This window comes from Schistocerca cancellata, chromosome 4 (genome assembly GCF_023864275.1).
Source record: "Schistocerca cancellata isolate TAMUIC-IGC-003103 chromosome 4, iqSchCanc2.1, whole genome shotgun sequence".
Taxonomy (NCBI): Eukaryota; Metazoa; Arthropoda; class Insecta; order Orthoptera; family Acrididae; genus Schistocerca; species Schistocerca cancellata.
This window is the reverse complement of record NC_064629.1, coordinates 485,309,758-485,325,930: the sequence shown is the minus strand read 5'-3', so window position 1 is coordinate 485,325,930 and position 16,173 is coordinate 485,309,758.

The following is a 16,173-nucleotide window of genomic DNA, read 5'->3' as shown; positions in this document are numbered from 1 at the left end:
TCAGAAACACTTTCCTTGCCATTGCCAGTCTACATTTTATATCCTCTCTACTTCCACCATCATCAGTTATTTTGCTCCCCAAATAGCAAAACTCCTTTACTACTTTAAGTGTCTCATTTCCTAATCTAATTCCCTCAGCATCACCCGACTTAATTCAGCTACATTCCATTATCCTTGTTTTGCTTTTGTTGATGCTCATCTTATATCCTCCTTTCAAGACACTGTCCATCCCGTTCAACTGCACTTCCAGGTCCTTTGCTGTCTCTGACAGAATTACAATGTCATCGGCAAACCTCAAGGTTTTTATTTCTTCTCCATGGATTTTAATACCTACTCCGAATTTTTCTTTTGTTTCCTTTACTGCTTGCTCGATATACAGATTGAATAACATCGGGGAGAGGCTACAACCCTGTCTTACTCCTTTCCCAACAACTGCTTCCCTTTCATGTCCCTCGACTCTTATAACTGCCATCTGGTTTCTGTACAAATTGTAAATAGCCTTTCGCTCCCTGTATTTTACCCCTGCCACCTTTAGAATTTGAAAGAGAGTATTCCAGTCAACATTGTCAAAAGCTTTCTCTAAGTCTACAAATGCTAGAAATGTAGGTTTGCCTTTCCTTAATCTTTCTTCTAAGATAAGTCGTAAGGTCAGTATTGCCTCACGTGTTCCAGTATTTCTACGGAATCCAAACTGATCTTCCCCGAGGTTGGCTTCTACTAGTTTTTCCATTCATCTGTAAAGAATTCATGTTAGTATTTTGCAGCTGTGACTTATTAAACTGATTGTTCGGTAATTTTCACATCTGTCAACACCTGCTTTCTTTGGGATTGGAATTATTATATTCTTCTTGAAGTCTGAGGGTATTTCGCCTGTTTCATACATCTTGCTCACCAGATGGTAGAGTTTTGTCAGGACTGGCTCTCCCAAGGCCGTCAGTAGTTCCAATGGAATGTTGTCTACTCCGGGGGCCTTGTTTCGACTCAGGTCTTTCAGTGCTCTGTCAAACTATTCACGCAGTATCGTATCTCCCATTTCATCTTCATCTACATCCTCTTCCATTCCCATAATATTGTCCTCAAGTACATCGCCCTTGTATAGACCCTCTATATACTCCTTCCACCTATCTGCTTTCCCTTCTTTGCTTAGAACTGGGTTTCCATCTGAGCTCTTGATGTTCATACAAGTGGTTCTCTTATCTCCAAAGGTCTCTTTAATTTTCCTGTAGGCAGTATCTATCTTACCCCTAGTGAGATAAGCCTCTGCAACCTTACATTTCTCCTCTAGCCATACCTGCTTAGCCATTTTGCACTTCCTGTCGATCTCATTTTTGAGATGTTTGTATTCCTTTTTGCCTGCTTCATTAACTGCATTTTTATATTTTCTCCTTTCATCAATTAAATTCAATATTTCTTCTGTTACCCAAGGATTTCTAAGAGCCCTGGTCTTTTTACCTACTTGATCCTCTGCTGCCTTCACTACTTCATCCCTCAAAGCTACCCGTTCTTCTTCTACTGCATTTCTTTCCCCCATTCCTATCAATTGTTCCCTTATGCTCTCCCTAAAACTCTGTACAACCTCTGGTTCTTTCAGTTTATCCAGGTCCCATCTCCTTAAATTCCCACCTTTTTGCAGTTTCTTCAGTTTTAATCTACAGGTCATAACCAATAGATTGTGGTCAGAGTCCACATCTGCCCATGGAAATGTCTTACAATTTAAAACCTGGTTCCTAAATCTCTGTCTTACCATTATATAATCTATCTGATACCTTTTAGTATCTCCAGGGTTCTTCCATGTATACAACCTTCTATCATGATTCTTAAACCAAGTGTTAGCTATAATTAAGTTGTGCTCTGTGCAAAATTCTACCAGGCGACTTCCTCTTTCATTTCTTAGCCCCAATCCATATTCACCTACTAAGTTTCCTTCTCTCCCTTTTCCTACACTCGAATTCCAGTCACCCATGACTATTAAATTTTCGTCTCCCTTCACTATCTGAATAATTTCTTTTATATCATCATACATTTCTTCAATTTCTTCGTCATCTGCAGAGCTAGTTGGCATATAAACTTGTACTACTGTAGTAGGCGTGGGCTTCGTGTCTATCTTGGCCACAATAATGCGTTCACTATGCTGTTTGTAGTAGCTTACCCGCTTTCCTATTTTCCTATTCATTATTAAACCTACTCCTGCATTGCCCCTATTTGACTTTGTGTTTATAACCCTGTAGTCACCTGACCAGAAGTCTTGTTCCTCATGCCACCGAACTTCACTAATTCCCACTATATCTAACTTTAACCTATCCATTTCCCTTTTTAAATTTTCTAACCTACCTGCCTGATTAAGGGATCTGACATTCCACGCTCCGAACCGTAGGACGCCAGTTTTCTTTCTCCTGATAACGACATCCTCTTGAGTAGTCCCCGCCCGGAGATCCGAATGGGGGACTATTTTACCTCCGGAATATTTTATCGAAGAGGACGCTATCATCATTTAATCATACAGTAAAGCTGCATGCCCTCGGGAAAAATTACGGCCGTAGTTTCCCCTTGCTTTCAGCCGTTCGCAGTACCAGCACAGCAATGCCGTTTTGGTTATTGTTACAAGGCCAGATCAGTCAATCATCCAGACTGTTGCCCTTGCAACTACTGAAAAGGCTGCTGCCCCTCTTCAGGAACCACACGTTTGTCTGGCCTCTCAACAGATACCCCTCCGTTGTGGTTGTACCTACCGTACGGCCATCTGTATCGCTGAGGCACGCAAGCCTCCCCACCAACGGCAAGGTCCATGGTCCATGGGGGGGGGGATATCAACAATACGTGTACAAATTTATCTTGAATTACACATTTAATGTCGAAACTGAGAGGCTAAGTGACAAAAGAATATTTAACAGTTGTTTATTTTAGCTTCTTTCAGTCACATATAGAGTATACACTGTTGAAACAGGTGTGTTCTCCTTACTTCAGTGACATTCTAAAAATTCAAAAGATGGTGATACAGGCAATGAGAAATGCTGGTGGATTAAAGCACTTCCAGCCATTATTCATACAGCCTAAAACATTAACAGTCATTAATCTCAATATACATGTCTCAGCACTGTATGTGAAAAACAATATAGCAGATTTTGAAATGAAGGAAAACATACAACACCATAACACTAGATGCAAAATATAATTAGATATACCCAGGTACAAGCTGGCAAGAACAGGGAATTCCCATCTAACAATTAGCTTAAGAATATTTAATAGGGACCGATGACCATAGCAGTCTGGTCCCTTCAATCCCACAAACCAACCAATATTTAATAAACTTCCATTTTCTGCTCAGTTAACTCACATAACTAGCTTCAGAAGCACGCTATTAATCCTTTTTCCGATATAACTGAATTTATTAATATAAAATCATCTGATATTCATTTTTAAGGTTTTTATTATGTGACATCAGTGACTGTTTTTACTTATTATTTTATTGTTTATTCTATCATTTCTAGATTCTATTTGCAATAAAAAATGCTCAATTAGTTTTAAGATACTATTGAAGGAAAATGTAATATGCCATCTGAATAAGTACATGCTACTGCTTTCTGATCTGCAACAGTAGTACTGGCAATTGAATTTATTTGCCTGGCCATTAAGGTTTGTAGCAAGTTGCTGGTTGTATTTCTGAATATGCTCAACTTCTGGCAGTATATACTTACGACATTCAAAAAATTTTAAATTATGCCACTGTAATTGCACTTTTGTCACTCACTAACCCACACAATAGCTCTCTTACCTATTTCTGAAATTTAGTGTATACCATATAATGGTACATCAATAGAGCAACATAAAAAGCATGAAGGAAGCAAATGTGGTACCCCTAGAGCAGTTTTTTAATTCTTATTGACAAATTAAAAATTTTAGTTTATGTACTATAATTGTTTGATATGTATCGTAATTTTATGACCTCAAACATGTAATTCCATCACTTCAAGCTATCAAAACTTATTATACATAATAGTTTAAAGGAATAGGTAGGTTTAAGGTATTCTGGGAAAATTTTCTGAAATTGTATGCTATGGGGGAATTTTGAAAACCTGAACTGGAAACACTGTCCTTCTTTAACTTCTCATGCTTTGTAGTTCTGTCTTTTGCTTTGTTTATATTTCCAAAACTATCTTTTGTCAGTGTTACATCACCTCCGAACAGCTGATGCATTGTTGGCTGCCATTCAGAGTTAAGAGCCATGAATAAATATTTCTTTTTGTTGCTTATGCCTTTCTGAGAGATTAGAATATTAGGTGTTCAGCAACTTCTTTGTTTAACTTTAACTTTCTCAAAGAGGCATCTCACAGCTGTGGAAACTTAAGCTGTATGAGTTTACTTTCAGTCACAGGACTTGTTTCTTGGTGACACAAGGCCATGGTTAAAGTTTTCTGTAAAATTAAAGAACCAAAAAGAAAAGATCAAATAGCATAGCTGGAAGCAGGTTAATAATCAAAATCTACATTTTGACACATTCAAATGCATAGTACGTGGTTCTTAAGCAAATAAATGTAGAGCAAAAGAAACGACTTTTCTCTAGTACTAGTGCCAGGGGCGGCATTGTGGGATTGACAGTGCTCTAACCCCATCCCCACCCCATACCCCTTTCCCTCACCACTCACAGCCTTTTGTCCAGCTTCCTATATGCACATGCATGCAACAGCCAAACACCATGCTGTTGTAACTGTGAATTGCACCGTTCTATACAAAGATTTATGTATCGTTTTCATAAACTTGGGCAGAGTTGCTGACATTAAGCTTAAGGACTATACATTGTTACTGATAGTATCAAATGGAAGTAGAGGATGCTACAGTTCCACAGTGCCTATACATGAACTGCCACTGATCTTTTTTATAAATGTTTCATAAATGTATTGTTGTTTCAGTTTTCAAACACTTGAGTACTCTTTAATTCCTTGTATTTCTTAAAATTGTTCATAGTCATCATCAGGTACAGCTGAGGTGCCAAATGTGCTATATGCTTATATACTATAGAAGAACCCTTGTGTTTGTATTTGTATTTTCATTTCTTTACTCATCCTGTAAATCATGATTTATTACATAGTCTGTACAAACAATATAGGATAATTCAGGTTTGATGTAGTACATACCAGTTTATACACACTGTGATTTTGAAAACTCATTCAATATATATTTAATATTGGTAACATAGTTATAAAAACAATAAAATGATAGAAAGAATAGTATAGTTAAGATAATTTGACCAGTTGCACTATATTTTCTTAGTGCTCAAAAAATTCCAACACAGACTAGAAGGAGTGGTCAAGCAAATATTCTTTGTTTCACTTCAAACCTAAGTAAATTTTATATCTGTTTTGGAGACGATGGCATGTATTTGTACAACATAATGCTAGTATGATACGCTCCTCTCCTCCAAACATTTGTATTTACTGTACTGACGTGCAGGTAATGCTTCAGCCTAGTATCATAAGAATGGAAACCACAATTATGTTTGAAGATTTTTCTTCTTTTAATCTGCTTGCTTTTATGAAGATTAGTATGTCATAGACATATAAACAAGGAAGGGACAGAATATTAAGACTTTTAAATATTTGTTAACAGGAGTTTCTGTATTTAGCATGTGTTACTATTCTAACAATCATTTTTGTAGCCTAAATTTTTTCTGCTGTGTATGGGGTTCCCCAGGAAGATAATTCCATACGTCAGAAGTGAATAGATACTGCCATGGAACTGTGACCACTGATGCTTGGCATGTATTTTATAAGAGGATTTATAGCACATGTAAGTGTATTTAACTTTTTATTTACATTATTCAGGTGTCTCTCCCATTTAAGGTTATTGTGGATATGTATATCTTCATAAAAAGACAATTATTTCTATCAATGTTAAAAGTTAGTGTTGCCAGGTAGACTTTCTGGGAAGTGTGGACATTGACCTTTTATTTCAAACTTTATTATTAGCTTGTTTGTTCTGAACCATTGTGTTAAATTTTGCATTACATATGCAGCTATATTTGGTAGGTTGTCTTCATCATATGATTTAATCAGGATATTTATGTCATCTGCAAAAACTACTGTTGTCCCTTTAGTTAATTTTTCTGATAGATCCTTAACACAAAGAAAGGAAAGAATGGGCCCAAGAACTGACACTTGAGAATGCCATATATGGTGTGACCTTTTTGTGAATTACTATAAAAATAAAAATTTTGTACATTTTTCTATCTTTGACAGTAATACAGGTGAGAGTGGGTTCACTTGTTAGGCAGGCATCGTGTTCCATAATTACTTAGCTTCTGCAACAAAATGTCATGATCACTTACATTGAAAGCTTTACTAAAAATAGCTGACTGTGTTGATCTGTCAGTTTTGAATCTATGTGTCAATCACTTATTAACATTTCTTCAATTAAGAAGGATGTTAGTCTTCTAAGAAACAGTTTCTCAAGAATTTTGCCGAAGCCTGACATCTCTGATACAGGCCTATAGTTTGCAACCTCACCTTTCTCTCCTTGCTTGTCCAGTAGTGTTATTTTTGCCACTTTCTCATTTGCTCATCAACAATGAGTTGAAAATATCTGTTAATGGTTCTATGATAAATACTACACTTGTTTTGATGATATTATCTGGTATTTCATAAGCACCTGCTGGATATTTACTGGGTAATCTTTTTATAATCGTTAATAACACTTCAGATGTTCTTGGAGACATAGAGTTCCTGTATAAATTTTTTAATCTGAATGCAGTGTATTGCTGTCTGGTTGCGCTGTTTGGCAATCAGCTGTTGTGCTATACCTGAAAAATATCTTAAATTTAATAGCCACTACTGTGGGGTCAGTTACTTTATTGTTATTTTCATAAAGGTCTTTGTTGCCGTGCTCTAATGACATAGCACTTGTTTCTTTTTTTATGATATTCCAGGTTGCTTTCATCTTGTTCCTCAAACTTTTTATGTGTATGTTATTTCCCATCTTCTTTGCTTTTGTGATAACTTGACAAATTATTTGTTTATATTGTTTGAAATAATTTATTTTATTAAACAGGATTTGTGGTTTGCTTTGAGTATTCATATAGTTTCCTTTTATTCTGGCATTATATTTTTATTCCTACTGTGAGCTATTTATCTGGACTGCGCACAGAATTCATTTCTTAAGTTTGTTTAGGAAGAGCTATTTCAAAAACAATGTTCGTACATGACCATAATTTTTTCAAACTTGTCGCCTGTGCTGTCTGAACTGCAAACATCACTTCAGTTTGCTCTCTGCATTTTCCTCATTTAACTTTGTGACACTAGCTCTAGATTTTTTGCAGTTTTATGTCTCCTGGAATGGAATATCTATTGTTAGTGGGCACAGTGATCTCTAAAACCAGTGTTTGCAATTTACGTGCTGAAGGTATATTTATTTGTTTTTACAAAAACCTGATCAGTGGTTGTTGCTGAAGTGCATTATATGAGCTGGGTTACTTGCAGTTGATTTTAAGTTACAGGACATCAGTAGATCTTTGATTTCATCTTTAAATTTATTGGGTTTGGAGAAATCAACATTGAAGTCTCTGCATATGAAAATATTCTTCTTGAGATTGTTGAAATTCTCCACAGCTCTTCAATATGCTTATAAAAGTCTTTTTTATCATCATCTGGTGACCCATACACAGATGATTATTGTATTTTGATTTGGCAGTTGTACTATTGACAGTTCTATGTCTTTCTCTGGATAAGCTGTCAAATTTGGTTATGTTACTGAACTCTATATTTTCCTCCAACAGATATGGAGCTACAACCATGCCTGGGAATTTTTCTACAAATATGTTTGCTAATTTTAACTGAGGTAGGTGTGTCAATTCTAATATGTCTATTCAACCAATGCTCTGTACAACATAAAACAGGCTGTGTGACAAGATTTCTATTTCATTCAGCTGGTCGGAAAGAGACTGAACATTCTGGTGGAGCAATTTAATGTTTGAACTAGGGATTATATTATGTCTTGCTTGACTGCTTACCTCTGTTTTAAATCTAGCATTGTTAGCTATAAGAAATCCTCCTCATTTTGATTTCTCACTAGCTGGTTCCTTGGAATCTGGGTCCTGGCTTTCTTGTCCTGTGGGGCTTCTAACGATAATCCATGTATTGAGAAGCATCTGTTTCACTTTTGGTACTTGTGCCTCAGTGGTTTTCAAAGTGTTTTTATTTTGATGAAACACTGATGTCTTCAGGCAGACTTGTTGGTTCAAAGATGAATGCACCTGTTTTGTACAATTGCTAATTTTAATTAATGAAGAAAACCTATCGCATTCTTGCTCCTCCCCTTGTCTATTCAAGTAAAAACGGTGACGTGTGAATTTATCATGTGACAGTTTTTAAATTTCAAAGTTTATGAATATTCTGCTTTCTTTTCACAGTACATCTTGTCCCATGCATTTGCTTCCAGTCACTCCTGATTGCTCATTATGCAGTATATTTTCCTTGGATGACTGGAAGATCTAACTCACTACTTCTCAACATTGAATTCACCATGGAGGGGGTTTAATATCCTGTCATAGTGTTGCAACATGTGTGGGAAGTATTCAGATAAAATGTGCACATTTCCCAGAGGACCCGGAAGTTAAAGCACACAAAGCCATTCATTACTGACTTATGCTATAACCATGTCTGCAAAGATCTGCAGGATACTTAAACATGGGGTGAAATATGATTCAGTCACACTAACTAAAACAATGGGACAATTGGGCAGTACCATGAATAACAGGTTTATGGAACCCTTAAATTTATCACATATGTAACAACATGGCATCACCTGTATCAGACAACTAGGACTGGTGAGACCCCATGTAAACAACATGAAAGGCAATGAAACCAGACAACAGAACAAAATAGAACAATGGAAAGTCAACGATGGTATGTAATAACATTATGAAATGGATAGTTGCTACCCACCATGCAGTGGAGATGCTGAATCGCAGATAGGCACAACAAAAAGACTGTCACACAATAAGATTTCGGCCAACGAAGCCTTTGACATGTGCAAGTGAGTTGCATTTGCATGAGTATGTGTCTGTTGTCTGAAAGCTTATTGCATGACAGTCTTTCTGTTGTGCCTGTCTGCAACTCAGCATCTCTGCTATATGGTGAGTAGCAACTATCTTTTTCATAAAATTGTTACAGACAACGGAACACTATCTCCAAATTCCTGCCTTCCCAGTGTGCACAGTGAGAGAAAGCTCCATGATCCTAGGGTAGCATAATAATAATGTTGATAGAAATCAGTCTGGCAGAAACCTCACCAGTAGGAAGGCTCAGTTGCAATCAAGCAAACATTGGTTTCTGCACTGTTACCTACTACTGGAGCAGAGGTTGTGTGCTGCAGGCTTAGTAACATGGGGCTAACTATAGAGCAAAATTACTCATCTTTCACTAATACAGGTAGTCCTTCAACTGGAAACCAAACTGAATGGAACTGTTCATCACAGTGACAACACTCAGGAGCTAACACTGAAAAGGGATCACTTGCAAACAGGATTAGACCACAAAAAGAATGCTCAACAATACTTGGTCTCCCAGCATGTGTAATGGTACCCAACCTCACACAAAACTCTCAAGAAGTTTGGCGGAGGGCAAAAAGTGATCACCTGTGCCTTAACCACTGGCTAAAGAAGAACAGACTACATTAAAAACACTCAGACAGACGAGAAGAAATGCAATATGAAATACAACAACTCCCTTGTGTATATGTATCAGACTGGTTAGGACAGGCTGTTCCAGCACTCATGTCTGCTTGCAGGCAGCCAGGTGCCTGTGTGCAGAATTGGGCTAGGGTGGCCGAAGTACATGCACTTGGGCAGCTTGGTGACCATGGGCAGGGGTAGACAATTTGCCAGTGGACTGTCAGTAAACACTGTACAGCTAACAATATCACCTAATGAGGATACTATGACTGATTAAATATGATTGAAACAGTCTATATGTAACAGAAAAATCCAGTCTAAGTAAAAATACATTTCATTACTTTTGTAGAATCTGATATATCTTTTAATCCAAAAGCTATGAAGTATTTTTTGTCAGGCATCGCATTGCCACAAGGTGCAGATCCTTTTCCTTGTTGAACCATGAAGCTAGAAGCTTTCTGCAATTATTATCCTCCTCTTGGCAGTAAAAAGGTGTTTACAACAAAACATTGACCCACAGACATGATGTCAGTGGTATTTCTGTATAGTTTGGTAAACTCTTCAACATCTAGATCATTATATCATCATAACATATTTGCGTAGCTGTGATACTTGAACTTGATCTGGGTGCAATTTTGTAAATTGTTCACTTCTGATTGTATTTTGAAAGGTATAGTTATGGTGTAACTGAAAATGGAGTGCTAAATAATTTCACTTCATTATTTACACTACACAAGTCTTGAGTCTGTCTCAAGACTGACAAACCAGCAATATGTTTTGTTAATCACATTCCTGATGGTAATCTTAGAGATGGAAAACATTTAGAAAAAACAAGTTTGTTTGTGTGGCCATCCTCTGCAGCAATCATATAAATATTTGTTTGTGAATAAAATTGCCTTTTCCTACTGCTAGTTACTTTGTTTATCCCATACGTGTTTTGCCTTAACCTGTTCTAAGGCATCATCAGTGGGATCTATAACGATACAGTTTTGTTAGTTATAGATTATCAAACAGTTCACTTCGTGATTTTTTTGTATAAAAAGTAATTATGATTTGCTGATCTGCGTTTCCTCCAGACCAGATGTGAGGAAATGCAGATCAGCAAATCATAAGTAATTACTTTTTTTAGAAAAAGTCACAAAGTGAACTGTTTGATAATCTATAATTAACAAAACTGTATCATTATAGATCCCACTGATGATGCCTTAGAACAGGAGATGGCGAAACGCGTATGGGATAAGTAAAGTAACTAGCAGCAGGAAAAGGCAGTTTTATTTACGAAACAAATATTTAGAAAAAAGTCGAGTTTCCCATATCAAGCTGCCTTCTGAGTAGAAGGCATTAATGAAAGCATAATGGTATCATAATCCTGTAATTCACTTCAAGTATCACATTTAAGTCATTTAAATGACCTCTCATACCTGTGAGAAGACAGTTAAAGTGGCAGAATAAGGCTCGAATGGTCTGCAATAAGGCAACAGGTCAATATACAGGGTGAAATTTATTGAACTATATGGAACAAACAGAAATTAGTTACAAATTATGGTGTGCACACACTTTATTCAATATGTAAATGTCACCACAGAAATTTGGATAAAGGTTATGACATGTTCGATATGCCTGCCATCATTGGTGATGATGTGGCGCAGACAAATAGCAAAATTCTGCATTACCCGCTCAAATGCCGGAACATTGATGCTGTCAATGACCTCCTGAATGGCTGTATCGGCTCGGCAGAGGTTTTGGGTTTATTGCTGTACACTTTGTGTTTAATACAGCCCCAAAAAACTAGTCCCAATATTCAGATCTGGAGAATATGGCGGCCAATCGAGGCCCATGCCAGTGGCCTCTGGGGACCCCTGAGCCAAAATGTGGTCTCCAAAGTGCTCCTCCAGGACATCAAACAAACTCCCGCTTTGATGGGATCGAGCTCTGACTTGGATGAACCACATCTTGTTGAAATCAGGGTCACTTTGGATAATGGGGATGAAACCATCATCCAAAACCTTTATGTACCATTCGGTAGTGACTGTGCCATTAAGGAATATTGCATCAATTATTCTGTGGCTGGACATTGCATACCACACAGCCACCCCTTGAGGGTGAAGAGATTTCTTGATCACAAAATGCAAATTCTCAGTCCCCCGAAAACACCAATTCTGCTTATTGACAAACCCATCCAAATGAAAGTGGGTTTCATTGCTGAATCAAACCATGGTGTACAAACTAATTCCCATCATGCCCTGGGGCCAACTGTGCAGTTTGAATGTTCTAATGCAAACTGTTCAGAACTGCAACATTATTTAATCTATCACACTTTAACTATGTTGAATAAAGGGGGTAGGCACTGTCAGGAGTGATAAAATCCCAGTGGTTATAGGGTTCAGAAGAGACCCTTTTCTTAGGGTAGGGAGGACAGAAAGAAACCAAATTTTAAGAGAGGTTAGGACTGAGACAAACCTTCAGTTTGAGAAAGAAACCAAAAAACATAATTCTAGCTTATTACATCAGCATAAACAGCTATTGGTTAAGAATTTTCAACGGTCAGCAGATATTTCAACTCTGCCCAATTTTAACTCAGTCAATGTGAAATGTCAGCTATCTTTATTGCATCAAAATATTCAAGGACTAAGAAACAAAATTAATGAATTAATTATCTGCACAGATGAATTACAGTCTTCAAACCCATTTGACATAATCTGCCTCTCTGAACATCATACAATCACTGGTATAGAACTTTTAAGTGTTACAGGGTTTAGGTTAGCATCTCACTTTTGTAGAGCAGAAATGGAGAAAGGAGGAGTTGCCACATTCATCAGGAACTGTCATAAATTTAAGAACATAGACATTCATAAGTTCTGCCAAGAACAAAATATGCAAGCATGTTCAACACAAGTAGAATTTCACAAAAATTCCTTCATAATATTAAGTGTATATCGAGCACCTGCAGGTAACTAATCTGTTCATAAACCACCTTGAAGCTGTACTGGCCCATTTAACAACCAAAAATGAAGAAATAGTGGTTGCTGGTGATTTCAATGTAGATTTCCTTAAAGACTCTTCAAATAAGAACTTATTTGAGTTAGTAACACTATCATTCAACTTAATTCCCACTGTAAAGGTCCCCACTAGGGTAGTCAATTGCTCACAAACAGCCATCGATAATATCTTCATAGAAAAGTTCAATGAACAAAATTATATTACAAAACTGATAATAATGGCCTCTCAGACCATGACATGCAGTTCCTTCTGTTAAATGTTAATACTGAACAGGATATAAAATCTGTTAAATATAAGATCAAGAGGGTAATCAATAAGCCAAAAATTGATTATTTTAGGACACTCCTCAGAGACATTCACTGGACTGATGTTTACAGCGCTCATGGCATGAACGAAAAATATAACACTTTTGCTAGTAAAGTGCTTATCTTATTTGAACACCGTTTTCTCCCAAAACTAACCAACGTTAGAGCGAAGTCTACAAAGAAGCCATGGATTACTCAAGGAATAGGGGTATCTTGTAAAACAAAAAGAAAACTCTATCTGCCAATCCAAAACAGTTCTGATGTTGATGCTACAGCACAATACAAGAAATACTGCAAAATATTAAAGGCTGAAATATGGACATACTCAGTTGCACAGTAACAATGTACGTAGATGTCAGCATCTTAGACAGGACATGTATTTGGGCTCAAAGAAGCTGACTGGAGTAATTGGTGAACATTCAACATTTGATTAAGTGTGATGTTACTATTTGATGATGCTGGCAGAAATGGGTGAATTATGGATGAACACATCATCCAGAAGGAATTGGTAAACCTACAAAGACAACAGAAGGTGAGGAATGAGCAATCATCAGAGGCACTCAGTGCCCCAAATTCATCATCATCATTGATTTCACTTGCAACTTATGCTTCAATGGCTGTAAGGACCATTAATATGTGGCTCACAGAAAGAAGACTGAGCTAACTGCACCCCCTGTACTGACTACCATTGACCTCTGCACACCAAGCCCATTTGCAGTGGTATCTAGTACATTCAGCCTGAAATTTCATTTACTGGAATAGGAATGTCTTCAGTGATGAGTCCCGATGACCAGTGAAGACATGTCTGGAGACACCTCAGACAGCGACTGTTGCCCGCCATACAGCCCGACAGTCAGGAGTGATGATCTGGGGTGCCATTTTATTTCATTGCAGCACCCTTACAGCACAGCAGTACATCGACAATATTGTATGACATTTTTTGTTGACATTTATGACAAGCCATCTTGGAATTACATTTCAGCAAGATAATGCCCACCCACACACGGCTAGAGTTTCAACTGCTTGTATTTGGGCTTGCAGAACCCTACCTTGGCCAGAAAGGTTGCCAGATCTCTTTCCAATTGAGAACATTTTATTGGAAGAGCCCTCCAACCGATGTGGGATTTTAACAGTCTAACTAACTAGTTAGGCAGAATTTGGTAAAATGTCCCTCAGGAGAACATCCAACAACTCTGTCAATCAGTGTTAGCCGAATAAGGGCCACAGGTAGATCAATACATCATGGAGAAATATGCTACTACAATTTCAAGACAGCAGTTCCTGGGAAGATTCAGACAATGTATTACTCCCTCCCACACACATCTAACATAATGACCATGACAAGAAATTGTGAGAAATTAGAACTAATACAGAAGCTTACTGACAATCATTCTTTCCATGCACCATTTACGAGAGGAAGAGGGTGGCAGGGGATCAATTGGTGGTACCAGAAATCCCCTCTGCCACATTGATTGCATGGCGCTGATAGTATGATGTAGAACCAGACCGACTTGCTCAATTTATGAATCTGTTTCTCTTGGATTAATCATCCAATTTTCTTAAGTTTTAATCATTTGTTTGCCTGTACACATGGATCACATCTACCGGATTCTGTCCCATTCACGTAATTCCTTTTCAGTGGATCTTTTTTTTTAATTTTTTTTCTTACAGTGTATTTAATTGTTTTCCAAGAGATTCATCCACTGAAAACACTGAACACTGTCTTTCTTGTGTGTGCCTTAATAAAGTATTCATGACAGTACCAGTCTTGACATAACTGTGTGTGTTAGCTATGATGTAAAAAACATTAAAGTAGATACAAATATTGATTCATTGGAGATTTATAGAGTTAATTAACTGGTACATTTCAGATTCATTTATGAATTACATAACAAAAGAGTACTAAATAGCCAAGTGACTTATGATTATATTGTTCTTACTGTATACTGAGCAATATTAAGATCAGGATCTTACAATAGATTTAACCACAAGACTTTAGTTCTCCTCTTGTTTTGTATCTTATCGTTTCTTGTCTAAAATGCAAATACGAATTTTAGCACCTTCAGTGTAAATACCATCCACATGTAATAAGTAAGTTGGAGAGTGCACTTATGTGGGAAAAGGTTTCTCTGTCAAAGGCCATAAAAGAATATTCCATGACCCTTTGTCAAAGTTTAACACATGTTTCCCATGATCTTCCTTTCCACATGATGTTTATACATCAGAAGCAGACGTAATATACAGTGCCCATGATGCACAGATATGTTAAGCCATAACTATTTCTGCAGAAGATGGTAATGGAAGCAAAATATTATTCGGCTTGCTCAAAATTAATTTACACTAGACATGACAACAATGCCATTATTTCAGAATTCTTCTTTGAAATAGCTCCTCCTAATTTACACTGATGCACATAGGAAGAAACAAATAATGTGATTAATCGTATGTGCTAAGTTATGAATCTTCAGAACTTAATAATAATAATAATAATAATAATAATAATACAAAAAGCTTGACATAGAAACTGTTTTGTTGCTCTTGAGAAAAAAAAACTATGTTTGGTGTGGACACTGTCACTATGCCTACCAATGAAGAGTACCTGTTTGCAGAGCAATTTGTCCTCCATATTTTTTTATTACTACTAGTAATTGGTACAGAAGTGCATCAGAATCAGCAGAATGATTAATTTTAGTTTGTCTGGTAATTTCAAAACTACGCAAAACATTTAACTACAAAATTTTTGTAATGAGCCTCAGGTTAGAGAAGTTTTAAAGACTTCTAATTAATAAATCTGCATCATTGATTTTCTATGGGATCTAGACTGAGGTAATATTTATTTTTAAGCCCTACACAAAAGAACTGAAGACATATACTTTTTAACAGATAAATAGAGCATCATGTTAGTAAAATAGTAATCAATCACTAGTAATTACTCTCTCAAATCTTTCAGTGGTTGAAAATATTATGTTATATTCAGTCAGATTTGAGACAAGTCACCCTCATTTAGGTTTTCAATGGCTGCACTAAATCAATTCAGTTCAGTTTTGTGGAACAAACCTCAACGCAACTAGCATATAGGGTGACAGAGAAACTATTTTTCATTTACAAGGGCAGTGGAGCATTCTGTGATTTACATAGTGCCGTCTGTGTTTCTTGTGTTACTTATTTTAGGTACCAGTTTTCATGCTCTGTATATTGTTAACAAAC